The sequence below is a fragment of the Lynx rufus genome, unplaced genomic scaffold (assembly GCF_022079265.1).
Source record: "Lynx rufus isolate CCGP_SWC_20201006 ecotype Redwood Valley unplaced genomic scaffold, mLynRuf1.p SCAF_2, whole genome shotgun sequence".
In the NCBI taxonomy this organism is placed as follows: Eukaryota; Metazoa; Chordata; class Mammalia; order Carnivora; family Felidae; genus Lynx; species Lynx rufus.
Genome location: NW_025814834.1, coordinates 97,944,458 through 97,970,902, shown reverse-complemented (window position 1 = coordinate 97,970,902; position 26,445 = coordinate 97,944,458). Strand labels below are relative to the sequence as shown.

The 26,445-nt window shown below is 44.6% G+C and overlaps 1 protein-coding gene across 1 annotated transcript in view; it reads left to right on the top strand.

Annotated features, from left to right (window-relative positions):
* GPR39 (G protein-coupled receptor 39) overlaps nucleotides 1–26,445 on the top strand; it is a 193,368-nt gene that overhangs the window by 138,730 nt on the left and 28,193 nt on the right. The window lies entirely within an intron of this gene.

Genomic DNA, 26,445 nt, shown 5'->3' with positions numbered 1-26,445 from the left:
GCGCTTCGGGGCTGGAAAAGCTTTGCTGGGCATGAGCGCGCCGCTGCCTCTGTGCGCTCCTGCGCCCCACAAGGCGGGGGCCCCTGGGTTGGGCCTTAGTTGCTTCGATTTTGGGGCGGGGCGGTGCGTGGGGGCGGGGAGAGAGGAAGAAAGGAAGCCCCAGCGGTAGGGCTCCTACACAGGTTTTTGAATGCCCTTCTCAGAGCAATGAATTTCAGGGCGAGGCTTCATTAACACGCCCGTTAGAGCTCTTTGATTCACTGCCGCTGCCGCCAGCGGAAAGCTGGAGCCTCCGCTGGGAGGGCAACTGGGCTTCAGCTTCAGCTAATGCATGCGTTAATGACACTAATGTGCAGCATTTGGTGTTCCTCAAAGAGAGTAAACCATGCGTGCTGTCTTCACCAATATTTTAAACAGAAAGGGGTTGGGGGAGGAAGCCACGCCAACCTGCCAAGCCGTCCACTTGCAACATTTAGAGTCCGCGTTCATAGAGGAGGGCAGCCTGTTGGGGGTTCCAACCGGACCGCGCCTGTACGCAGACCCAGCTGCCTGCCTTCTTCAGTGATCCCCATTGCAGATGCCTCCCGTGTGGAGGTGAACTCGGGCATCTGAGTTAGAAGAGCATGCTGGCTTACAGAAGAGATTCCCCTGTCCTGTCCTCTCCTTAGAAGGAACGTGAGGTACCATCTGTCTGCTGTGTTTGGTGGCACTCCTGAGGATTCACCCAGTTGAGGCACCTTTAGGGGTTCCTTGGAAATCCTGTGTGGCACCAAACAATTAAGCGACTTCAACTACTGCTTTCTTGGATAGACATCAGTCAAGTTGTTTCCATAGCAAAGCTGCTGGAATTGGCCCTGACAAAGCATCACATTCCATACTTACACCACAGGATGAGAGCCTCAGAGCTTTTAATTAGAAATATTCTAGGGGAATTAATTCAGGCCTTGATTGCATGGAGCACAGAATCCGGGTCTTGGAATTAATATGATACTGGTTGAAATTGCAGGTCTGTGCTCCTTGTATGGGATTCTTGATTTCCTCCTTCTACCAGGCTTAAAATGATTTTGAGCAGTATTTGTTTTTTGTTTGTTTTGGTTTTTTGTTTGTTTGTTTGTTTTCTTCCAGGAAACCAGGTTTAGTTTGGTCCTTTAGACTTCCAAGTTACTGCTATTGGGGGACGGGAACTATCTCTGACATAATTAACTGGCTGCAGTGGAGAGTGACGTTTTAAAATCTGGGACTCTCTCAAATTGTGTTAAGAGCAAGTTTGTACATTGAATCTGGTTTTCTGGTTGGCAGCGTTAAAAGATTGAAGATATGTTCCCACAGCGAAGAAGATTTTTCAAGTCCTCCAGCGGGGACTGCATTTAAAAGCTTCAGTTCAGGACGGATTAGGGTGGTCTAAAGCGATTCTGATCCAGGTTGATTACTGCGGTATTTTGCCAGCACTCTGCCTGCTGATACTGGAAGCTGTGAAGTGTTTCAATGAAGTCGTGTGGTCTTGTTTTCTTTTTTCTTTTCTTTTTTTTTAATAGTGTTTCCAAATAGACAAAAGCATAGAAACCAAGATTCTGTAGCACGTTAGGAGATCCGTGGCTCTCTGGCTATTCCGTTATTTTTAGTTAATTCTCTGCATAATAGACCAAGAACTAGGATACTATTAGAAAATCGCTCTCTCCTAGCTGGGGCCAGTGTTAGGTTAAGGTACTTCATGCAAGTATAAATTTTTTGTGTCATTTGGCCTTGAGCTCTGGTAAAATACTTGGTTAAAAAAAAAAGTTTCCTTTCTGGTTTCGGTTTGTCTTGAATAAATGTTAAAATAAGTTATTTTCCCCTGGCTATGCACTTTCTGGTGATGGAAAATAGAGGGAAGGTTATTATGAACATAAAGATTTGGGATAAAACTAATGAATGAAAAGCAGCTTTCTTAAGGCCGAGGAATTTCATGCTAGTGATGCCCAGGTCTCTTACCCAGGGCTTTAATTGCTACAGCTCATCAAGTATGGGGTGTGTGCATCTGATTGAAGTCTTGAAGATTTAGTCTAGGAGAGTGGATCTGGTGGCTGAGGAGATGGGAGGTAGGGCAGGAGGGGACAGGCAGTGGTGACTGTGATGGGGGACAATGGTGGAGTTCATTAAAGGCACAGAGTGGCTAGCAGTCTTAGGATTACTGGCCTTTGGGGGACTGGTCTGGCTCCTGTCCGAATTCCTGTTGTAAGGGAGTCTCCCACTGTGGCTTACTCCCTACACAGCAAGTGCTACCAACTCTGTATCCTCTGGTGGGAGGAAAGGATGACTTATTTCTCTACTCTGAATATTTCTGACACCAAATATGTGGGTTTTCCACACCACATGATTGTCCAGTTCTCTCTGTGGACATCAACTGGGTGTCCTATAATTCAATTCACTTCTGACACTGACCAGAGTTAACACAAACCCCACAGATTCAAGCGTCAGCCCCAAAAGACTGCCCCCAACTACAGATGCCAGTCTCAAGTAAGGGACAAATACAGGGTTTCTCATGACCCCCTCCCCAGGTTTGATAATTTGCTATAACAGTTCACAGAATTCAGGGAAACACTTGACTTAGATTTACCAGTTTATTTTAAAGGATATTATAAAAGATACAAATGAACAGCCAGGTGAAGTGGTCATAGGGCAAGGTGTGGAAGATCCAGAGGAAATGAGCTTGTCCCTGTGGGGTTGGAGTGCATCACCCTCCTGGCATGTGGATGTGTTTACCAACCCAGAAACTCTATGATCCCCATTGCTGGAGGTTTTTATGGAGGTCCCATTACATAGGCATCATTGATGAAATCACTGGCCATTGGTGATTATCTGAATTGCCAGGCCTATTCTAACCTTCCCCCAGGTTGGAGGTGGGGAGAGGGCTGAAAGTTTCAACCCTTTGGTCACCTGGTTGTTTTCTCAGGCAACCAGCCCTATCCTCCAAGAGCATAAACTCAGTCATGGTGGAAAGGAGCTTATTATGAATAACAAAACACTTCTCATCCTTGTCACTCAGGAAATTCTAAGGGTTTTAGAAGCTCTGTGCCAGGCACTGGAAGAAGACCGAATGCGTATTTCTCATTACATCACATTATCGTAGTGGTTAAGGGTCTTATTTTGGTTACCGTTGTTGTAAAACTACCTCAAAATTTACTGGCTTAAATCATGGTTTCTGTGGGTCAGGACAGGGCACAGCGGGAATGTCTGGTCTTTGCTCCTTGATGTCTGAGACCTCAGCTAAGAAAACACAAAGGCTGGGGACTGACTAGATGGTGTGGGGCTGGAATTACCAGGAGGCTGCTGCACACACTTGTGTGAGACCTGGCTGCTGGAACCAGTAAGGTGACTACCTGTCACTTGGCTTCTTCACAGCATGGTGGCCTCTGGGGACTCAGACTTAAGTCTTCATATATTGAGGTTCAGGGCTTGAAGCCAGTGAATGTTCCACTGAACAAGGCAGATGGTCCATCATGTTTTATATATGGCCATGGAGGTCCCACCGTGTCACTTCCATCACATACCATCCGTAGAAGTACTCCTAATGTGTACCCATGCTGAAGGGGAGTAGGATTGGACTCTACCTCCTGATGGGGACACATTGCAGAAGAGCACGTGGGATGGGAGATACTGTTGCAGTGGCCTTGGGAAAATGCAGTCAGCCACAGGTAGGAAGATAGAGGAACCAAGCAGAAGAGATCCAAGGGCAAACCTGGCTGTTCTTGCTCCAGCCTCACTTTAGAACCCCTCTAAGACCAGTTTGTGCAATGCCAAAGCAACTGATGGGTCAAATTGATAATTTTTTTTTTTTTGAAAAATCAGATTTGTCACTATGGGTTGCATAAGCCAAAGAAAAATGGATTGACAGCTTTTGACCTTTCCAGTGCCTGTGTTGTGTTAGTTAGGTCCAAGTAGGGAAATAGGGGCCTTGTGTGCAACAAAAAGCTAAGAGATGCCTTTCTGGCAAGTGTTTTCCCCCAGCCCTTCTGCCTCCTTGGTTACTAACAGGTTACCTGGCAACCAGGTTTCCCCCACATCAGCTGCAGAGCCAAGAGGCTCAGCCTTTCTCTTGTAGCTCTCAAATCTCCCATGGATCACTGGGGACAAGATACATAATGAGATTTTAATTGTCACGTAGTATCTGATCTTTTTTTCTGTGTGCGTATCTTCTAGGCAGAGATGTAATTTCAATTAATTTTGCTTATCTGATAAAATTTTCATATCCTTTAAGCTAATTTTATTGGAACTAATAGGCACCATGCTCCCTTTTGAGTTCCAGCCTGGATGCCTTATCCAGAGCAGAGATCTCCTGCATACTCCATCACATCAAAGAATGTTTGGATTGTACATGTGGAAGTAACCTTAAGAAGTGGCCTCTCTTCCCAGATGGAGCTAGTGGGGTCTTTCCTTCTCTTTCTTTCTTTCTTTCTTTCTTTCTTTCTTTCTTTCTTTCTCCCTTTCTTTCTTCTCTCTCTCTCTCTTTTTTTTTCTTGAAGAGCTTTACTAAAAACTGAATTGATTTTACTGTTTTTCAGATAAAGGCATCAATATTTCCCAAACAATAGGTGCCCCATTGCTTTCAGTGTCAGACTCCTAAAGATTAAAGTTATATTCATCTTGAAGGAGTTCTTCCTTTCCTCCCTACTTCTGCAGGAAAAGGGGCAGCTCTATCGCAGTGATGGGTCTGGGTCTTTGTTTTATTAAGAGAAAAAAGACAGTGGGGAAGGCCTTGCACTTTGTTATGTGAGGCAGAGGGCTGATGCCATTTCTCAGTAATTCCTATGTGTGTGCCAGCTCATGTTAAAATTCATCTGAAGCAGAAATGTGCCTTTGTAAAAATTAAGCTCTTCACATTTTTTTTTTTTCATATGGTACAGCTAAGCTACAAACTGAGTTTCTCATTTATCCTTTGACATGGTACTGAGTTCAAGCAAAAGCTTGAAGTGTCAAGGAATAGTGGGCCACATGCAAAATGCAGAAAGGCAGTGCTTCAACAAAGCACACACGGATCTTTGGTTTTTGTTGCTTGCATTTGCAAGCTAGCAAGTTTATCTATTGCTTACCATTTCAGGAAGAGAAATCTAAGGAATACGAATGAAAGGGAAAGGTTTAAGCAAAGGGGAAAACAGAATTACTGAGGCTTAAGATACACATACCTTCATAGACTCACACCCACGCATATTAACAGGGATGATTGATTGTCAGGCCCTCAGAGGACCAGCCTTGGGGTTCTAGCCCAGACTGTCACTGGTTAGCTGTATGACCTTAGACAAACATTTAGTACCTGTTCCTACATGGCCAGAATGAGGAGTGGAGCAGGACCTAGGGGATATAGGGCCCACTGATATCTGCCAATCTTGGATTCAAAACCTTGTGACTGGAGTTGCATTGGGACCGCAAGAGCAGACACTGAGTTAGGAGCTCTCCGGGAGTGCAGAGATGGTAGCAAAGTGAAAATTGATTTGATGGCATCACCCAAGTCCAAACATTGCCCCTCACCCTCCCTGTCAGTGTAGTGAAAGTGGTTTCATCTCTTAGGGATGGACTCATACCCATCACCTGGAGCGACTGGTGTAAACACACACACACAAAACAAGTGCCAATTTGAACATTTATAATAGAAATGTAGCATGAAAACCACATCTGTTATGTAGATACCAGTGTTTGTATCCGCATATCCACACATTCATGATGGATAAGCATGCTACAGGAAAAACCAACTGGTGCTCACCTGTTGAAAGACGTCTTGGTTATTTGCAGTTTGGGGCAATTATGAAGAAAACTGCTATAAACACTCACAAGCTTTTGCGTGGATACAGCTTTTTAGTTCATGGGTAAATAACTAGGTGTGGGACTGCTGGGTGGTATAGTCAGCGTATGCCAATGTGTGATTGGTTTTCAGCCAAACTGTCTTTCAACGTGGCAGCACTGGGTTTGTATTCTCACCCAACAATGAATGAGAACCCGAACTGTACTGATACATTTACTTGCTGAACAGGGATTCATTGTGCAATAAGTGTTTGTAGAGGGTTCACTAAATGCCAATGGGTACTCTAGAGATTGAGAGTAAAATAGACAAATTCCAGTCATTATAGTTAATAGTTTAATGGAGGGGTTGATAAAATTTTAAAACACTACAAAGAGTAGGTATATAGCATGCTAAAAGGTGATTAGTGCTCAAGAGAGGACCAAAATAAGGGCATATACTTTGAAATAGGATAGTTAGCAAGGATGCAGTGAGACAGTGACATCGAGCAAAGACCCAAAAGAGGTGAGGGAGTGAGTGAACCATGTAGGTATTTAGGGAAAGAGCATTCTACATAGAGGGCAGGAAGCTACAAAAGCCCTGTGATGGGAGCATATCTGGGATGCTGAGTGATGAGTGTGGTGGAGTAGAGTCAGGGAAGAGGGGTGGTAGCAAATGAGGTGGAGGAAAAGTAACAGTGAGGGGACCAGATCCTGGAGGAAAGTGGTGAAGACTTGGTGTTTTTCTTGGGGTTGGATGTTGAGCCATTAGAGAGTGTAAGCTGAGGAATGATCTGACCTAAAGTTTTAACAGGGTCACTCTGGATGCTGTGTTGAGAATAGCAAAGAGGAAGAGGAAGAGAAGAAGCAAGGAAGATGATTAGAAAGCCAGTGGGATGGGGCACCTGGGTGGCTCAGTTGGCTAAGTGTCTAACTTGAGCTTAGGTCAATGATCTCGTGGTTCGTGGGTTCGAGCCCTGCATCGGGCTCTGTGCTGACAGCTTTGGAGCCTGAGCCTGTTTCAGATTCTGTGTCTCCCTCTCTCTCTGTCCCTTCCCTTTATGCACTCTGTCTCTCTCTCAACAATAAATAAACATTAAAAAAACAAAACAAAACCGTTGTTGTAATTCAAGTGGGAAACTAGGGCTTAGGCTAGGGTGGAAGCAGTGGAGATTGTGGCAAGTGATCAGATTCTGGGGGCAACTAGAATGGGGGACTCATACTAGTTTAGCCATCAGGAAATGACCTTCTGCTATTTACTGTCATATCACTGGGAATTACTTCATACTCACCACATGCTGCCTTCAAACTGACCCTAGCCAGGGGTAGTGGATCATGTGACCCTGGGAAGTCACTTCAGTCCATTAGGGCTGTTGGACATGACTTGTAAAATAGAAATGGTTGAATTTGATGATCTCCCAGGTCTCTCTTAGCTAAAATGATCTTTTGTGTTGCTGCTGCTTGTATGCGTATCTGAGTAAGTATGCCTGCACCTATGTGTCTTGCCTCCCAAATATAGTCACATATTTATGATGGGGAGTTAAGAGATGCTAGAGTAGAATAGACCTGACTTGGCTTGGTCCCGTCTAGTATTTCTCTCCTATCTGTCTAGACATAGGAATTGGTACATATTAAATGCTCAGTAAATATTTAGTAGTAGTGAATTGAAACTTAATTTGAATCTCTTCCCTGCCTCCCATCCAAACCAGACCAAACACTTTGGGTTCTGGGTTCAAAATATTTTGCGCACACACACACACATGTGCACACACACACACACACATGTGCACACACACATACACACAAAGGAAGTAGGGGAGGGACAGAAGAAAGCAGAGAGGGAGGGAAACTTTTAAAGACAGGCTACAAAGGCAAGAGTCCATGTCTGGCTGGGTTTTATCCCCAGTTCACCACTGCAAACTCTTTTACGGATTACTTTCACCACTCTGTGTTCTGATTTCCTCATCTGTAAAGTGAACCTCACAATCATACTTACCTTATAGGGTTGATCTTGGGACTCAACAAATTACTATTTGTAAAGTACTCGGCGTGCTGGGAGTAGGGCATGGCCCACAGTGGAGGCTGTATAAGTGGTGGTCATTGTGGTGGGTCAATGGTGAGCTGACTTTCTTTTTGGTCCAGAGTCAGGACTGGCCAGATGGGCTGTAACACCTGTAGCATGGAGCTTGTGCACTTAGCATGGAGGACTCGTACTGGTTTAGCCATCAGGGAATACTTTCTGCTATTTACTGTCATATCACTGGGAAATATTTCATACTCACCCAAGCCAAGGTTCCTAAGGACCTAAATTAGCTTTTGTCAAGGGGGAGATGAGTTCCCTCTCTGTTTCTTCAGAGCTGCAGCCTGTGGGTCTCTGTCCTGGATCAGCAGCTGGCCGTAGGTGAAAGTCATTCCCCTGGAGGAACCGCACTCCTGCAGAAAATGACTCCTGAGACTCCTGTGAATCTCCAGGTCACTGGACACAAATGGTGGCTCCTTTCATTTTTAGGAAATACTCTTTATTTGTGTGTGAGGAGAGTGGGGACCAAGTCTAGTATCAGTAGAATTTACCCTTCATGATGGCCCACTTAGCACAATGTGCAATTTTTTTGTTGGGATCAAAGCACATTTCTGCTCCTACTGAGACCCTGAGCCTCAGAAACAGAGCAGCAGCTCGGATTTTACAGCCGAGGTACGAACCGCTAAAACAGGTTTCTAATGAAAATGCTAAGGAAACTTTAATTATAACTGTGCTTTTGGGCTCCCTTGGCAGCCTCTTCTTTTTGATTGTTTTCAGAAAAGGAAAAAAAAAAATGGAGCTGCTGTTGATAGTTCATTTTCAGGGGCCTCCGTGAACTTGAGGCTTTGCAAAGCAGCCAAATCGTCCACCCCCCCATGAAGAAGCAATTCCTCCCAGGTCCTGGGAACCCTGCTTCCCTCCCAGCGGGCCCGTTCCCAACACAGTGCAAGGACGAACATCTTTAGGAGGCTGGCAACTAACTGCATATGGGAAGGAAAAAGACCAGGTTGTGCTTAATGAAAACCCTGGGGTTGTTGTGTCCCCTGGGATTTTATTGAAATTGATTGCCTAGTGCTGTTGACTGGGCTTTGGGGGGACAGGTTACACGTGTTTGCTCAATCTTCTTCATTCTCACTGTGAAAAATTCCCTCCCTTCCTCTCTTCCCTTTGTTGCCTTTGTCTCCTTGTTCTTTCTTTTTGCCCTCTCTTGTCCCCTCTCTGGTGAGGCCCCTGGCTAAATGGGCGTGGCACCCAGTAAGCTCTCAAATACCATTAGTGTGCCTTCTTGCCATCTGGGTCTATCCTAGGCCTGTTTGTTTTCTCTTTCTTCCTCCCGCCTTCCCCAACACCTGTATTATCTCTATCTATTGGCCTGGCCCCTTTTCCCCTGTCCTTTTCCTACCTGCCCTGAGTTTCTCTTCCAGACTTTCTCTGTTCCCCTTCATTTCATTTAATCTCAGTCCGAATCTCTCCCCCTCCCCCCATGTCTCTTCTTTTTGCCTCCCTTGTGGTCTCTACCTCTGTGTTTTCGGTCTCCCTTTGCCACAATGCTCCTTAACCTTGGCTTGGAACATTATAATCACTGGAGAAGCTTTTTAAAAAATCCTAATGACCAGGCTGAACCCTAGACCAATTAAATCAGGTTTATGGGAATGAAAGTCAGGCATCAGTATACTTTAAAAGCTCCCCAGTTGATTCCTGTGCATAGCCCAGGCTGAGAAGCATTGCTGTTCTCCTGGTTGGAACATGTTTGTTGTGCGAAGCCAGCTTTATGTTGCTGTGGATTATTAAGATGTCTCTGGGTGGTTGGTGTACTTGGTGTGCTTCAGTCTTGCATTTGGTGGAATGCATTTCCTCTAGTGCTGGTCTCCAGTGTTGGGGCCTGGGGTCCTTGCCCTTCTTTCAAGGTCGCAAAGAACTCTGTTCAGAATTGAAAGAGAGATGAGACTGGGCTTTGATCAGTGTGGGAGTAGCACAGGGACTTGGGATGGAGCCCGAGGAACTCTGTATTCTTGGCCTTATTTAATGCTGGCCTAAATGCAAAGAGACAGTAAAGGCATAACCATGGACTGGAACCTTGTTTTAGACACTTGAGTGGAAGGCTGGCTTGGGTTTGGGTCAGACTGCATCAGATGGGATACGTGCTCTGCAGGAATGTCAGCTGCCCTGTTGGGGGGGAGGGGGGGCAGGGGGCACAGAGAGCATGCCATTACTGGCAGTCTCTGCAAATGAAGAGAGTAAAGTCGTTTGTTGCACCCCAGAAGGAAACCAAGCATTTGCTTAGTGAACTCAGATCCCTAGCACTTTGTCAGGCAGAGGAGGAAGCAACAGATCCAGAAGATTTCTTGGAAACACTGCCTAGTGGGCTGATGCTCTGGGGGTTTTACGAGGTAGACTGTGTGGACCTTACTAAAAGCTCTAAAGGGATAGGCACTTGGTGTGTAGTTTTCCACACTGGACACGTGTTCACTGACCACGTACACAAATTGGTTTAAAAGTGTCTGGTAGCTCTAAGGAGACTGAAGTCAAAAAGCGAATAGGAAAACGATCGTGGACCTTTCTCCATCAGGTTACAGGGGTGGAATACAAGGGTTCAAATACTATGGGCCAACTAGGCAGATGTGTCCTCCACCTCAGAGTCCAGAAGAGAGTGCAGCGAATAGCTCTGGCTCTTCTGACTTTGTTGTTCTCTGGTGAGGGTGCTGAGCCAGCCCAACCCAGCCCAGCCCAGCCGAGCTCAGCTAACCCACCAGTAGCAGTTAGTTCCTGAGAGTGAGCAGCAGTAAGCTGGGGCAGCAGACAGTGGAGGACATTCTCTGCAAGGGCTGGGTGGCCTCCTTGGCTGCGACATGGCCTCCAGCTCAAAGGTGGCAGGATGAGTTGGTGGCAGCCCCTTGTGGGGCTGGGAATTCACTTTCCTTGCTGAATTTGACCTTACCTTTAGTGAATATCTAGGGGGTACTGGCTGATGGATACAGATCTGTTTAAGGCTTCTATTACTTGAGACATTTATTTGCATGTATTCATTCAATTACTCTGCTTGAGGGTGGCCTGGTGAAGCCCAGTGGCTCTCAACTCGAGCTAAAGAATCATCAAGCATTTTTTTTCTGTTTTTTGTTTGTTTGTTTGCTTGCTTTGTTTTAATATACAGAGCTGGTGCCCAGGATCCATCCCCAAAGTTGCTTATTTGGTTGGTCTTGGGTGGGTATCTTATTTTAAAGCCATTGGTGGTGGTGGTTTTTAACAACCCCTAATTCTAATGTGAATCAGGGATGAGGACACTGGTAAGGTGGAAGGCACATGGATGGGCCAGGATAACTGAGTTCTGAGGCTCTAGAGTTCAGGTTTGCCACCCATAGATGTGGAACTGTGGAACGATCAGGCCTATACTCTGTAATGTGAGGTGTGGGCTGCATAGAAAACTAGAGTGAATAACAGACTTCAGACTTCACCAGGGAGTCTGGAAGCTCTAGGAAGGCTCAGGTCACCCTTGCTAGGGGGTAGGGAAGGGTAAGCAGGCTTCATGGGTGTTGCTGAGCCACTGTCTTGGAGGTCACTACAGGCTAGAAAGTTTAGGACCCTCTGATTTCAAAAAGTGGCACCTTGCTTGTGTGGGAACCCAGACATCTTGCAAAGTCCTAGTCCTCAAAGCACTAGAACATGGTTGGCCAAGGTGGGGCACATGGAGAGAGCAAGGGACAGGGAGCTAGAAAATGAAGCGGCCACAAAATGAAAAACCTCAATGTCCATTAATAAGAAGGCAGGAAAGCTGATGGGTGATGCCTATGCCATTTACACGACTGTGTGAGAGGGCTTACTGGAGGACAGTAAGTTCCCTGTCTCCACCAAGAACTCTTAGGGATCTAAGTTGTAATGAGAGCAGAGGAAGAAGCTCCCACTGGGGCAGATATGACAGTCTTCAGAAGACTGTTTTTAACAGGCTTCCAAAGGAGCTTATGGGTTTTTTCTCCCATGGGAACTTAGAAATAAAACTTGTTTAAGTCGAGGAAAAAGTCTGCTTTTCCCATATGGCAATAATTTTCTGCTGACCCATCATGAGAAAACATGGTGAGTCATTTGTGTTGGCATGTTTTTTTGTTTGTTTGTTTGTTTGTTTGTTTTTCAGGAAAAGGGATGGCTGGGCGGTTTTTGCATTCTCTTCTATCCCTTGGTCTGCCTTTGCAAGACTGCTGTAAAGCAGTGGACAAGGCTAGAGGTGCTGTCTGTGGCTGGGGAGAGAGCGTTTCTTTGTAGGGATGGTAGCTCCATTTCTGCACTGCTTGGATTCTGGCAACAGCATCACAAACCAAACTGTAGGGTTGTGGGCAAATCACTCCACCCCGTGGAGGTCTCAAGTGTCCACATCTGAAGCAAGTGAGCTATATTAGGTGGTCCCAGAGATCCCTTCTAACTGTGATCTGTACTCAGATATAAATGAGCTCATTATTTCTAGGGAATAAAACCTGGAGACTATGCTCTATAATGGGATAACATGAGGGCAAGTGCAGTAGTGGGGGCACTGGTGAGTTGCTCATCCTCCTCTGGACTTCTTGGGTCCTACAAGAACTGTTAGGTCCTACAAGGGGGCCTAGTCAAGGGTGTGGGGTTAGATTGGAATCTAGCTCCAACTCTACTTGCCAAGCTGACCATGCTCTGGTGGCAATCTCTCCAAGGAGGTGACATTTAGCCTTACTCTTTTTTTTTTAAGTTTATTTATTTGGCGGGGGGGGAGGGCAGAGAGAAGGAGAGCAAATCCTAAGCCAGCTCTACACTATCAGTACAGAACCCAATGTGGGGCTCAATCTCATGAACCATGAGATCATGATCTGAGCTGAAATCAAGAGTGGGATACCTAAGCCCCTGAGCCACTCAGGTGCCCCTAAGCTTACTGTTAATAACACCATAGGTCTATCCCTGCTTGAAGTATGGGTAAAAAAGGGTCCTTTTTAGATACTGGGCACATCTGTCCGGGAATGCTGTCTGTTTCTGTCTCACTGCTGAGTCTCCCCATACAGGGGGCCATTCCATACCTGTCTACACTTAGAACTTCTGCTTAGCCTAGAGTCTCCAATCAAAAGGTAATTATAAAGGGTGTGCATGTATATGTATGTGTGTAATGGGTTCTTGAAATCCACTGAAGTTGGAAGCTATTCATCAAAAGCTGGAAAGGTTGACATTGTTTTCAACAAACTCTTTTTGTTCACATAGACTTCCAAGCAGTAAAGGCCACTGATTCATTCCCAGGACCAGAAAGACACTGGTGTTTAGGCCTGATTTTTAAATGATGCATTATAGTGATGGAAGAGCATGGGTGTGAGAAGGGAGAGAGACCTAGAGAGATGGGTGCACACTTGTAACTGTGCATGTGTGTAAGTGTGTGTATTTGTGGTGAGTGTGTAGGTTTGAAAGAATCTACTTCCAAAGCCAGCCTAGGACTTGGCGCCTTCCAGAGCCTCTTTCCTAAGCAAGACATCCCAGGTTTGCATCTTTGCTCTGCCTACTATGTGAACTTCATAGCATGTGTGATCTTGCTTTTACTCTTGAGTCTCAGGCTGTTCCGTGTATGTGTGAAATAACCTACCACACCTGAGAACCATCAGGTCAAGGCACTGTCCTCTAGCTGTGAGTTGTGTACATCACTTGACCAGGCAACTGACCTCACCGTCTGTGGTGCTCATTCCTTCTCTCTTTCCGCGGCAGGCAGTCCATATCTGGGCACATGATAGATGGACCATTAGCCCTTGCCATAATGACTTTGAATTAAAAAAAAAAAAAGAAAAAAGAAAAAAGGAAGCGTTCTTCATTTGAACTACAGTAGCTCTCAGAACAACCTATCAGATGCTAAGGTTGTTGAGGGCATTCATTATCACCAACAAAAACCTTTGAGTTCTGAGCTCTAAAGACATAAAAGGCACTGGCTTTGGCATCATAAGAAGCTGAGCCAACAGTCCTGGGGAGAGAACACAACCTATACACAGAAGGATCCAATTAAACCCAGCATATACCTCCGAGCTTGGTGCTAAAGACGTAAAGATGAATGTAACTCATCTCTTGAGATCTGCAGTTTGATGGCACATACAGACTTTTAAACAACTAACCATAAAGCAGAAGGCTAAGCGCTTACATATAAGGTTATGTATAAATTTTGTGAACACATAAAGAAGGGACCAAGTCTGTTTGCATGCTCGAAGAAGGCATGTCAGAGGAAGGGGCATTTGAATTGGACTTCACAGGATGACTAGAAGTTTGTTGGACAGAGAAGGGGCAGTAGAGAATTTTAGACAAAGAGAATTAAGACAGGACCTGTAAAAATGCATGGTGTTTGCAAAGTGGGGAGCAGCTTCATGTAGCTGAAACTGATGATACCTGGCTGTGTAGATTATAGAGGGCAAGAGATGAAATTATATAACATTTACTGAGTGCTTACCATGTATTGGGTATCATACTAAGCACTTTACATGTTATTTACTTAATGTTAAAAGCATGATTTATAGGTACTGTTTGCCTCATTTTACTTTTGGACAAATTGTGTGGGAAAATGAGTAATTAGGAAAAAAATTTCTCAAGGTGACATAACGAATAAATGGTGGCACTGGGATGTGATCCCAGGCAGCTGAAACCAGGCCTTGTGCCCTTCACCACTATCCTGTTTGTGAATATTCCAGAAGTCCTGAGGATTCTTGATGGATAGGGTTGGGGAGACATGGCTTCAGGGAGGAGGCAGCACCAGGAAGGGGTAAATGAAGAAGTGGCAGGTTAGGGGTGTGGTAAGAGGAGGCAGGGGGTACCTTGCAGGCAAGGAGGAATGTTGTGATCAAAGACTGAGATGCAGGAATGAGTACATTCCAGGGACATGGATGTGCTCATTGGTCTGGTCAGTGGCTCAGTTGTTTTGGCACAAAGGAAATTAACATGTCATTGGAAGTCCCTGGAGCATCTCTGCCCTCAAGAAAGGTCCAGTAAACTCTCAATTTCTCTCTGGTCCTTTGCCTCAGACTGGCTGAGGAAGATGTAAGCATACAAAGGAAGACCGAGGGCTGCAGGAAACCCATAGGCTAGTCTTCCCCTCTGTTACATGTGGTTTCAAAAATGTGTCTTCTCCCAAGTATTCCTGGGTAAGGACTGGTGCTATTAGTGCGATTTAATGAATCCAGCAGTGCCTTGCTTCCCATTATGAATCTCCGAGGGGTATTCAGCCTGCAGAGCAGTGGAAGGTTCCAGCTGCACACATTTAAATAAGAGAGACATCAGGGCAGTGTAGCAGAGGCCAAAGGGAGAGTGCTCCCCAAGTGAAATTGAATTTTCTTGGAGTTAAATTGAGATGCTGAGTTGTCTTTTTATAAACATATTCATGGTATTGGCTGTCACTTTCATTTAGTGGGCTTGTCATCTGAACTCTAGTAGGCTGGCCTAGCGGTGGCCTCCCCTGCCAGAGAATGCAAAGCCTCACCCCTGAGGAGCTGGGAGCCTGGGTGGGGTGGGGATTATGTAAGGAGGGACAAGCCCAAAGGAGGGTCTCATCCACAACTGCCACTTCCCCTGTCAGCTGCTTCCCCTACAACCTGGCCAAGAAACGGCAAGATGAAAATTGTAACATGACACAGGAGAATAAGCACTCTAGTCCCACAGATGGGGTGAATAGCTATGTGGACATAGGAGAGTCCTTGAACCCCTCTGTGCCTCCATTTCCTCCCTTATAAAATGAGCTTGAAAATCATATTGATCTTAGACTCATGGAGACAGCTAACTGAACTAATACCTGGGAAGTGCTTAATTCAATGCCTAACCAGAAGTGTAAGCCCTTAATAAAGGTAACTTAAATCATGTATGATAGGGGCGCCTGGGTGGCTCAGTCAGTTGAGCATCCAACTTTGGCTCAGGTCATGATCTCACAGTCTGTGAGTTCCAGCGCTGCATCGGGCTCTGTGCTGACAGCTCAGAGCCTGGAGCCTGCTTCCGATTCTGTGTCTCCCTCTCTTTCTGCCCCTCCCCTGCTCATGCTCTGTCTCTCTCTCTCTCTCTCTGTCAAAAATAAACATTAAAAAAATTAAAAAAAAATCATGTATGATAAATTGTATGCATGGGTAAGTAGGAAGGCATTTGTATTTCATGATACCTGCCTAGCAAGGATGAAATTTCATCCTTTGCAATATGTTCCTCATCCTTAGGCATTGCCTTTTTGAGTCTTTTTTATAAAGTTTTATTTGCTTGGGAGGGAGCCATGGGTCAGTTCTAGTAAGAAGGAGGCGGGAAGCACCAGGTTAGTGTAGCATGGCAGGGGCATGAGGTAGGTAAGGTGGGAGAGCTCAGTGCTGATGAGGAAGCGAGACAGACTTCATTATTTGGTGGAGACAAAACCCTGGGTAATAGCATCACAAGGAGGTTGTTGCCAGGGTAGGAAGGTAAGAACAAGGGCTGTTGGGGGGGGTGGTCCCCTTGGGGTTTGCAAGGTTTTCTGTAGGAGAAGGCATTGAGGGTTTGAACTGAAGATGCTGTTCAAGGTCCTGAGGGAAGAGGTGATAAGTTTAGTGATGGTCTGGGGAGCTCCTGTGGGGGAAGGTGGCAGCAGTGCTTTCTGTCTGTTGTCTTTAGTGGTAAGTGCTTCTTTCTCTTACAAGGGTTGCTGTTAATGGAGATAGTGCACAAGGGACGCCTTGAACAATGTCAAAGTGAGAAAGGCAGCTGGCAGAATTGAGAGCTGGGGACTTTCTTCCACACTCATGGCCAAGGAAATCCAAGGCTCAGGTCCTCTAGATTCTTGCCCTGTGACCCTGGACAAGTACCTTCTGCTCCCTGGGCCTTTGTTGCTGTATAATGCAGGAGCCAAAAGAAGGGCCTCACATTGGTCACTGGGGCAGCACAGTGAACATGTGTGCCTCTAGAGGGGCCAGGTGCCTCCTGCCTCTTTTAGCCTCAGTCAGAAGCTCTGCCTGTCACCCAGGCATCTGACCTCAGAAGGTACATGAATTTTGACTGCATACCAGCTGGATCAGATGATCTGAGGTCCCTCGGTGCTCTGTTATGTCAGTATTCTAATGCCTGACTATACGCACCCTCAGCTCTTAACTTAGGGGTTCTTAATCTGGGCTCCTCAGAGCCATAAGGGCTCATGGGACAGAATTTAGGTGGTTCATGAAATTGGATAGGATAGAAAAATAACATTTTTTTAATTTGATCATCTCCTAATGGAGATGTAGCACCTGCCTGTGCTCCCTAACTTAGGAATCTAGGTAACAAACCACAGTCAGAGTAGCAGTCCCTGCCACTCTGTCACCAGTGGAAATCACAGGTATTTCCCATTACTGTTTCTCTGCCCTTGGAGAGTCTCTCCATCATGCACCTGGGCTGGGCCGGTGACATGCTTTAGCCAACTATGAATGTAGAAGAAATGATGCCATATCAGTCTTGGACTTGGCCTTAAGAAAGCCGGGTAGCCTCCACTTGTGTCTTTTAGGGGGATCCCTGAGAAGTCATATAAAACATCTGGCCACCCTGCTGGAGAGACCACACAGAGGGGTTGTATATATAGGCCTTGTGGAGAGAGGGAGGCCCTGGGACTACATGGAAATAGAGAACATTCTCCCAGTTCTAGGGCCTTCACTGAGCTCAGCCTTCCAGGCGTCCCCCCAGGATGTCCCCCAGGGACATCACTCTCTGGAATATTCTAGCCCATTCCAGCCTCCCCGTCCCATGCATGCAACCCCAACTACCATGATGTGAAACAGAAGAACCACCCAGCCAAGCTGAGTCCATTCACAGAATTGTGGGATATGTTAAAACGGTTTTCATTTTAAGCCACTAAAATGATAATGCAGCAAAAGGCAATTAAAATAGAGCCTTTTTAGTTTCACTATGTAGAATCTAAATTGAGTCCCAAAGTGTCTATATCCATTTGATCTCCCACATTTCCAAGTGTTTGACATCCTTTGTGAGCCAGCAGGGTGTGCCTACCATTCCAAAATCATTACATCATGATAAAAATCACAGTGGACTATTGGCTGGTGTCTACTTTTGAGACCAGCTGTCATGGTGTTCGCTGTGAGGAATGCCTAGAACTCCTAAGAGCTGGATACACAGCCCTTTCTTGAAGAAACAGACCATTGACAGCTGAGTTCTACCCTGACTTGGAGCAGGAAAGCCTCTTAGAGAAGACTTGAGTCCCACTTGGAAGGAAGGGCAAAATTTGGAGTGGTTGAAGAAAGAAGAGAAGATACATAGTGTAAAAGAGCTATAAGCAGATTCACAGATCAAGAATGTGATGGTTAATTTTATATGTCAACTTGGTTGTCCAGGTATTTGTTTAAATATTATTCTGGGTGTTTCTTTGAGGGTGTCTTTTTTCTTTTTAATTTGATTTTTTTGCATATAGTTGATAACCAATGTACATTAGTTTCAGGCATACAACATAGTGATTCAGGAAGTCTATATGTTATGCTGTGCTCACCACAAGTGTAGCCACTGTCTATCACCACACAATGCTATTGAAATTATATTGACTACACTTACTATGCTGTACTCTTTCTTCCCTTTGCTTATTCATTCCAAGCCTGTATCTCCCACTCCCCTTCACCTATTCTACCGTGCCCCATTGCCTGCAACCATCCATTCTCAGTTATTTGTAGGTCTGATTCTGCTTTTTGTTCATTGATTTTGTTTTTTAGATTCCACATGTAAGTGAAATCATATGGTATTTGTCTTTCTCTTTATGACTTCTTTCACTTAGCACCATACTGTCTAGGTCCATCCATGTTGTTGCAAATGGCAAAGCTCTCATTCTGTTTTATGGATGAGTAATATTCCTGTGTGTGTGTGTGTGTGTGTGTGTGTGTGTGTGTGTGTGTATCTGTATCTGTGTGTATCCATATCTGACACCACATCTTCTTTATCCATCTATCCATGGACATTTGGGTTGCTTCCATATCTTGGCTATTGTAAATAACACCACAGTAAGCATATCTTTTCAAATGACTATTTTCTTTTTGGGGGAGGAATTCCAGTGGTGGAATTATTGGATCATATGGTATTTGTATTTTTAATTTTTTGAGGAACCTCCATATTTTTTTCCACAGCGTCTGTACCCATTTACATTCCCACCAACAACGCATGAGGGTTCCTTTTTCTACACATCCTTGCCAACTCTTGCTATTTCTGTTTGATTCTAGCCTTTCTGACAGGTGAAAGGAGGTACCTCATTGTGGTTTTGATTTGCATTTCTCTTATGATTGGTGATATTGAGCATCTTTTCATGTTGGCCATTGTATGTCTTCTTGAAAAAATTTCTACTCAGGTCCCATGAGGGTGCTTTTTGTATGAGATTTATATTTAAAAAGGGATTTTGAGTAAACCAGATTGCTCTCCCCAGTGTGGGTGAGTCTTATCCCATCAGTTAAAGTCCAGAATATAGCATAAAGCTGACCTCCCCTGAGCAAGAGAGAATTATGCACCAGAGGGCCTTCAGACCTCATCTTCAAAATCCACTCTTCCTGTTGCTGTAGTGGATTGCTTTTGGACATAAACTGCAGCTCTTCCCTGAGTCTCTGGCCTACTATCCTCCATCATCAGATTTTGGATTCACCAGCACTCCACAAGCACATGAGCCAGTTCCTTGAAATAAATCTCTGTCCATATACATACACATCCTTTTTGGTTCTGTTGCTTAGGATAAATTGAGTAATACAACGAGTGGGCTATTCATAGTAGGAGAAGACCTATGAGCAAATTCCCTAATCAAGGCCAAGCTTGCTCAGAGTTTAATAAATTCTTATCGGAGTGGAGGATTTGTGTTGACCAGTAGAGAGTTTGGTGTTTGATCAAAGGAGTTTCAGGTGCTAGATGTTTGAGTGTTGTCTATCAGTAGAGGAGGCAATGGAAGGTTGGAACAGTTCAAATTTAATAAAAAGTATTAAAAAAAAAGTATTTAGTGGATGCCCAATTTCTATTCTCCTAATCCACACTGTTCTCTCATCCTGTCCTCTCCGGTTAGCCAAAATAATCTGGTTGAACCATTAAGTCACTCCTGAGATCCTGGAGCCCCATCTTTCCTTCTGGAATCCCAGAATGTCCTTAGAGAGTGAATACAAGGGTGGGGCCCAAGGACATAGGATGCTTCCACTCCCTTCCCAAGGCAATGATTTGCCACCATGAGGGGCAAACAATTCAGCAGGACCTTGCTGTGATCTGCCTGTATAATTTTCTCTACTAACTCCTTATCTGAGAAAACTGTTGAAAGGCTGAGGGCAATGTGGATGAGAGCTTCCATGATGAGCATGAAAAGGAAGCAGAGGATATGCATGCAAAAGTGATTTGGGTCTTATTTAGTATCTCAAGTATTAGCTTGCTCTGGGCTGTAGATTTCAGTAGGTGACAGTAATTGCAAAGTTTGCAAGGTGTTGTTTTCTTTTGTTTAAAATTCTAGCTTATCCTTTTCCTGTCCTTTGGTAACTTTCCATATTCATCCATTCATTCTTCATTCATTCATCCTATGTTGAATGAACACCTGTGTAAAATTTATTGGGTTGACCAGAAAGTCCATCTCTTGCTCAGCCCTGAAGGAGTAAGAAACACTGAGTCAGGGGAAGAGGAGTATGCAGGATGGCTTTAGGCTTTGCAGGAAAATGTCTGCGATTCTATTTCTAATGGCCTCAGGGGCCAGTCTGAGTGGAATCTGCCCTTTTAAAATGATGCTTGTCTATAATTAAGAGAACCTTGAGGGAGGTTCTCTCCTGCAGTCTAAAGTTATCCTTGAGGTCTGACATCAGCAAGAGGCAAATTTTATCTCAGGAAACAAGCCGCTCATCCAAAGGAGATAACAGCTGTGAGAAAAATTCCCCCAATGCTGGTCCTGTTGACTTATGTTTCAAAGGAGAACAATTTCAACATGGAGTTGCACTTTCCCTCGAGCTGCTGATGCAAGAAAATGGCTGTAAGCTGCAAAAACTCTTTCAATATGGCATGTATTAAACCTTGCAGAGGTAGTGCTTTGATTTTTAATTTTACGCTCTTGGCAGGCAATCAGGGGTCTTTAATAGTATGGAGGCCAGAGGGAGAATGTTTCAAAACAGTGAGGATCTTATCATAGTGTGCAATTAATGAATAATTATTAAAACCCAGAAATAGCTGGAAGAGAAGGCAAGAGGTGGCAGAGCAATTCTCTGGTTTCAGGCCTATAATGAAACCTCCAGAGAGGAGAAATATGATATACAGTTCCATGCAATTAAATCTTCCCCTTCACCCCCACAGGAAGATCAGCAATTTAAATAGAAAAATAATGCCCATCATGTAAAAAGAAAAAGTACAAGTCATTTACTGACATCGATGCATCTGTCCAGTTTGATTTTTCAGCATTTGTGATTACACTTAATAATAATAATAAGGACAACAGCGAAACACCTCCTTGACATCATTTTCTGAGAGTGGGCAGCAGAGTTGGGGCTTGTTGGGGGCCCTAGTTAGAACTGTTAAATTGTTGTACAAATGCGCTGCATGAGCCACACAAGTCCGAGCTGTCACAAAGAGAGCCCCTGTGCTAGTCTTCTGAAAACACGTCCCCCAGCTTCTGTCGTTTCCAGGCCCAATTTTGTCAGCTCCTTGCTGTCGGGATCTCTCCCCTGTAGGTCTCAGTCCTACTGTTACCTTTTTGAGGCAGCTCTAGAAGACCCTGTCATCTGTCAAAGGGCTGTTTACAGTTCAAACGCCAGCCTGCCCAGCGGTCCTGTCTCTGGCTGCCAGTCAAGCACACAGGCTACTGCTAAGCAGGTACAAATGACCATCGCTCCTCGGAACCCCTCCAACCAGAAAGCCCGCCATGCACGCAGGCAGCAGTGTGACCGCAGACAGAGCATTTATTCATTTGTGAGCCACCGGCTGCCCCTGGGCCCCTGCTGGGGCGGGGGAGCATCTGGGGTCAGCTGGCCTTTAAGCAGCCATTAGTTCCCCCAGCTGTGAGGCTGGGGCAGGTCAGGAGGGAGGGGAGCAGGTGGAATCGATGGGCGCTTGAGATGGCAATTTCCCAGCATGGGGTAGCTCGTTACTGAGGGCCTCAGTGCAGACGTGTGTTTTGGTGATTGATCTCAGCGGCATTTCAGGAGGCCCGTCAGCATCAAGGGGCCAAATGGGCCTTCACAATAAATAAATAGGTAGATAGACAAATAAATGAGTAAGGGTAGGGGTTGCTGTTATTTAGGGAGCAGAGAGAGGACGTTTTCCAGCATGTCACATGGTACAAAGGTGCCTGGGTCGCCTTATTTGAAATTCATCTGTGGGAGGGCATAGGACAGCAGATCATGAATTTGAGGTATGCGGGTCATGGGACCCTTAGAGGTCAGATGTGCTATACTCTGCCCAGAGTATAGGAATGGGGGTTCTAGGGAAAGGATTGGTTCATTTTTTTCCCCTCGTTGTTAGCTGCATCCCTCCCTTACTTTAGTCAGGCCAGACACTTTCTCTGGTCAGGATACTAAGAGCTGATCGTCTCTGAGCACTTACTGTGTGCTGAGCACTGTGCTGTGGGCTTCATGGATGTCCGCCCATGGAAAGCTTTGAGAACAATGGCAGTGACCTGGTCGTTGTAGAATGGAAAAGAGCTTATAGAGGTCAAATCACTTATACAAAGTCATATAGTTGGGGACCAAGGGGTGCAACTGGATTCGTGGGTCCAGTTTAACTTCTCAATCGGTGTTCTTAATCACTCTTCTAGATGGTTTGTCACACAGTCCCAGCCTGCCCCTTGTAGCCTCCCACCAGCAGGGGGAGTTTCTGGGGCATTGAATGCCAGCTGGCTCTGGACTCACAGTAGTAAGTTTACTTGCCCCTCTCATCCCTGGTCAGTCTCTGCAGCCCCCTCCTAGCTAGGGCCCTGTTTCTACTCTCTGCTAATGGACCCTCTGTTCTTTCTCTGCCAGGGACACACTCAGAACAACTCTGCTGGGTCCCAGTCCTTCCTTCCCACCACCCTGACAGGAGGAGGGTCACGCTTTTGAGCATGGTCTCAGAGACACTTCTTTGGTGTCCTTGTTGCTGAGCCCCTCCCCAGAGTCACTTCTGGCTACACTCTAGCCAGACTGACCTTTGTAATTTAGCACAAGGGCTATTTCCTTCTTCTACAGCTCCATCCCTTCCCCTGCTCCACTCACACCTCTACCTGGTCCCTGCTTGTTCATTCTTCAAGACTAATTTCAACCACCGCTTGTGTGGAAAGCCTTTCTTTATTTTGCAAGACTATCCACTTGTAAATCCACGTGTAATCTACTCTAACTCTGAATGCATTCATGCTAACAATCTGATCTGGTTACCTGCCTCCCTCATGCACTGGACTGTTGCATGAACGGGAATACTTCACCCTTTGATTCCCAGATCCTCTGTCAGGTCCAGAGACTCTAAATGCTTATGTGCTCCTGTGGTTTGTTCTTTTCTTTTGTTCAGTGTTGATGGTCCAGAATGGCCTTGGCTTCAATACCAAAGCTGTAAAATCACCCAAATGTTCTAGACATAGTCATAATCCAGGAACATTCTATATCAATTAAGAAAACATTATCTGCTGTAACAAACAAATCCAAAATGTATCATGGATTGAGGTTTATTTTTCCCTTATGTAAAACCCAAAGTGGATGTTCCTGATTGTTAATAGGCTCCCCAAGTGATGATCTTTCTTGCTGGGGAGCCTGCTGTCGTCAATACATGGCTCCCAAAGTCCTTGAGCTCAACTGAATCAGGATGACAGAAGGGGAAAGAGCATAGAATACTAAGTGTGGGAACCTTCTGGGGCCAGGACTGAGGGGGTTCAATTACTTGTATTTTCATTTCATTGGCTAGATCACATGGCCCTGCCTGATCTCCAGGGAGGCTGAGAGATGAAGCTCCTTGTGGGCCAGTTAGTCTCTGCCATACTATTTCCTTCACCATAGCACAGTCTGCAAGATTTTGAAGCCCCCAACTTCCTATGTTCCAAGTCAGGGAAAAGTGTCTCTTCTCAATTCCTTATGGGAGAACATGATGCAGGAAAATCTGTCACTTCCAGCTTGTTCCAGTGGTAGCTGCATCTGTGATTTTTCTTTTCTGGCAACCTAAAGGGCTGCAGAAGGGCTAGCTTCTAGATTTATTAGGGCTCTTTTACTTGGCTGTCAAAGATTTCCCACAATGCCAGGTGGTGAAGACGGATGGCCAGTTTGGCAAGTTGAGAGTAACTCAGGCAAAGCACTCTTTCCCCTCTGCTGTCTTCTAGAAGCAGTCTGTCACTTGATGTAGTTTTTATTTCAAGCAACAGCAAGTGCAAGTTTAGGTGAGAAATTAGTAACCCTCAGAACACTGGGGAGAGATGAAATCATTTGCATATCTCTGCTTGGGTCAGGATTTGCATATCTCTGTTTGTCCATTCATCTCGTTTGGTGGTTATGACCAATTTTCTTCTAGGAAATTGCTCTGAAGTCTGCTCGAAGGCCTAGTGTACTGATTTGCAAAGCAGGAGCTTCTTCTAAGACATGGCTCAAAGCACCCCTCCTCTAAGAAACTTGATCTGATAATGTCAATCTATCCTCCGAACACCCTTGACACCCTATGCCCTTGGTATGTGGGACCCAAATTATACAGTATCAATTACTGAATTTGACTCGATTTTTTAAAAAAGCAATTTCCTTCTGTGAGCATCTACATGTAGTAAACATCTTCTATTTTCCTTCCTCAGGGGCAATTAGTGAAGTGTTTATTGGAGGCATTAGCTTCTATCATGCTGAAGCAATTGAATGCCCTTATGACCAAAACTGGGCTTTTCATCTGCATACTTACTTATATTACAGAATTGTCAGCCTAAAGGAAAGCAGCTACATGAGTTCAGTATGCATTTTCCTTTGCCCAGAAGCTCTTCCTGCTCATGATTGCTCTGGTGTCTTTTTCCATCCACCCAATGTTGCAGCGTCCTGCATTGACCTCCCTAAATCACCATGTTAAACTATAGGAGCTCAGGTCAGAAACTTTTTTTTTTGCTTTAAGACACCAAACTCAGACATCCTTTTCACTTTGTTCAGCTTTCATTCCTTACTAGAAATGAAATAAAGTTTTCTTTCCGTCTCAGGAACTTCCGCTAGACCCATGCATCTCTTTCCTTCCTTATTCCTACTCCTTTGACACCGAACAAGTCTTGCTTGGTTTATGCTTTGCTGACATGAGAGGTATTTTTTTTTAATTCTCTGACCCTGTGGTTTTAATCAGGTCCTGTTTCATTCGGTTAGTGCAAGGAAATGTTTGCTCACTCCAGGACTTGAGGTGCTTTTGTGCTTCCTTCCAAAACATCTTTCACCCTTAGATCAGCAATCGTTCTGGAATTGATTTTTGTGTATGGTTTCAGCTAAGTCACAAGATTTATCTTTGCTGTTTGAAGATCCAGTAGATCAAGACTCATGTATTGAAAAGTCCATTCTTTATCTACTGCTCTGAAATGTTACTTTGTCATAAATCAGGTGACTGTATATGTGTAAGTGTACTTCTGGATCTTTTGTGTTTTGTTGGCCAGTTTCTCTATTCTTGTGCTAATACCACACAGTTTTTAAGTATTAACACTTTATAGCATTTCATGATATCTGGTAGTATAAGTCCTTTATCTTTGTTCCTCATCTTCAAGATTACCTTGGCTATTCTTAGCTGTTTGCATTTCTATATAAATTTTAAAATCAGCTTGTAAATGTCTACAAAATAACTGCTGGGATTTTGACTGATCTAAAATTGATTTGGAAGGAATTTATATCTTTATAACATTGAGTTTCCTAATCCATGAGCATGGTATACACCTCTTTATTTAGGCCTTCTTAAATGCTTTCATTAATATTTAAAGGTTTTCAGTGTACAGGTCTTGCCAGTATTTTAAAATTGTATTTCTGTATTTAAAAAATTTCCAATTTTTTAAAATGCTATTGTACCATTTACAAATCAACTTTGTATCTAGGGACTTCATGAGATTCACTTACTAATATGAACAGTTCCTCTGTAGAAGCTTTTGGATTTTCTATATATGATCATGTTGTCTGTGAATAATGAGAGTTTTATTTCTTCCTCTTCAGTCATTTTTCTTTCTTGTCTTGTTGCTACCTGCTCCAGCTTTGTCACACTCCAAATAGACTCTTGTGCAACAGTAACAATGTGTCTGTAAAACTTTCAGTTCTCTGTTGAACAAGATATGCTAAGTGCTGTTACATCCACCCAGAAAACCCTCCCTATTTTGATTTTGCTTAGGTAAAATTCAGGCACCCTTCAGGTCTCAGCTCAAACTCTTGCTTCTTCTGGAAGATTTCATTGATCCCTCTGAGACTGGATGTAGGGAGTGGGAATTGCCCATCATCTGAGGTGATAGAGCACAGCCCTTAGGATACTAGGCTGAATTTGCTTACTCATGAGTTTGTCTCCTCTGCTGAACTGTAAATTCTTCAAAAGCAGAGACTATACCCTGTTTATTGCTCTATCACCATTATTTAGCGCACTGTGTGGCATATGATAAACACTGCATATATGTTAGATTATCATCATTCTTCTCCCTACCCTAATGCTTGTCTTCCTCCTCTAGGTAATGAAGCATGACCCTCATCAGGGTCTATGGAAATTGTTGAGTCATCCCTCTTTTTTACCAGATCATGATGTTCTCAAGGGCAAAAATCTTTTATGCTTCTATCTCCAGTGTTTCACACAGTGCC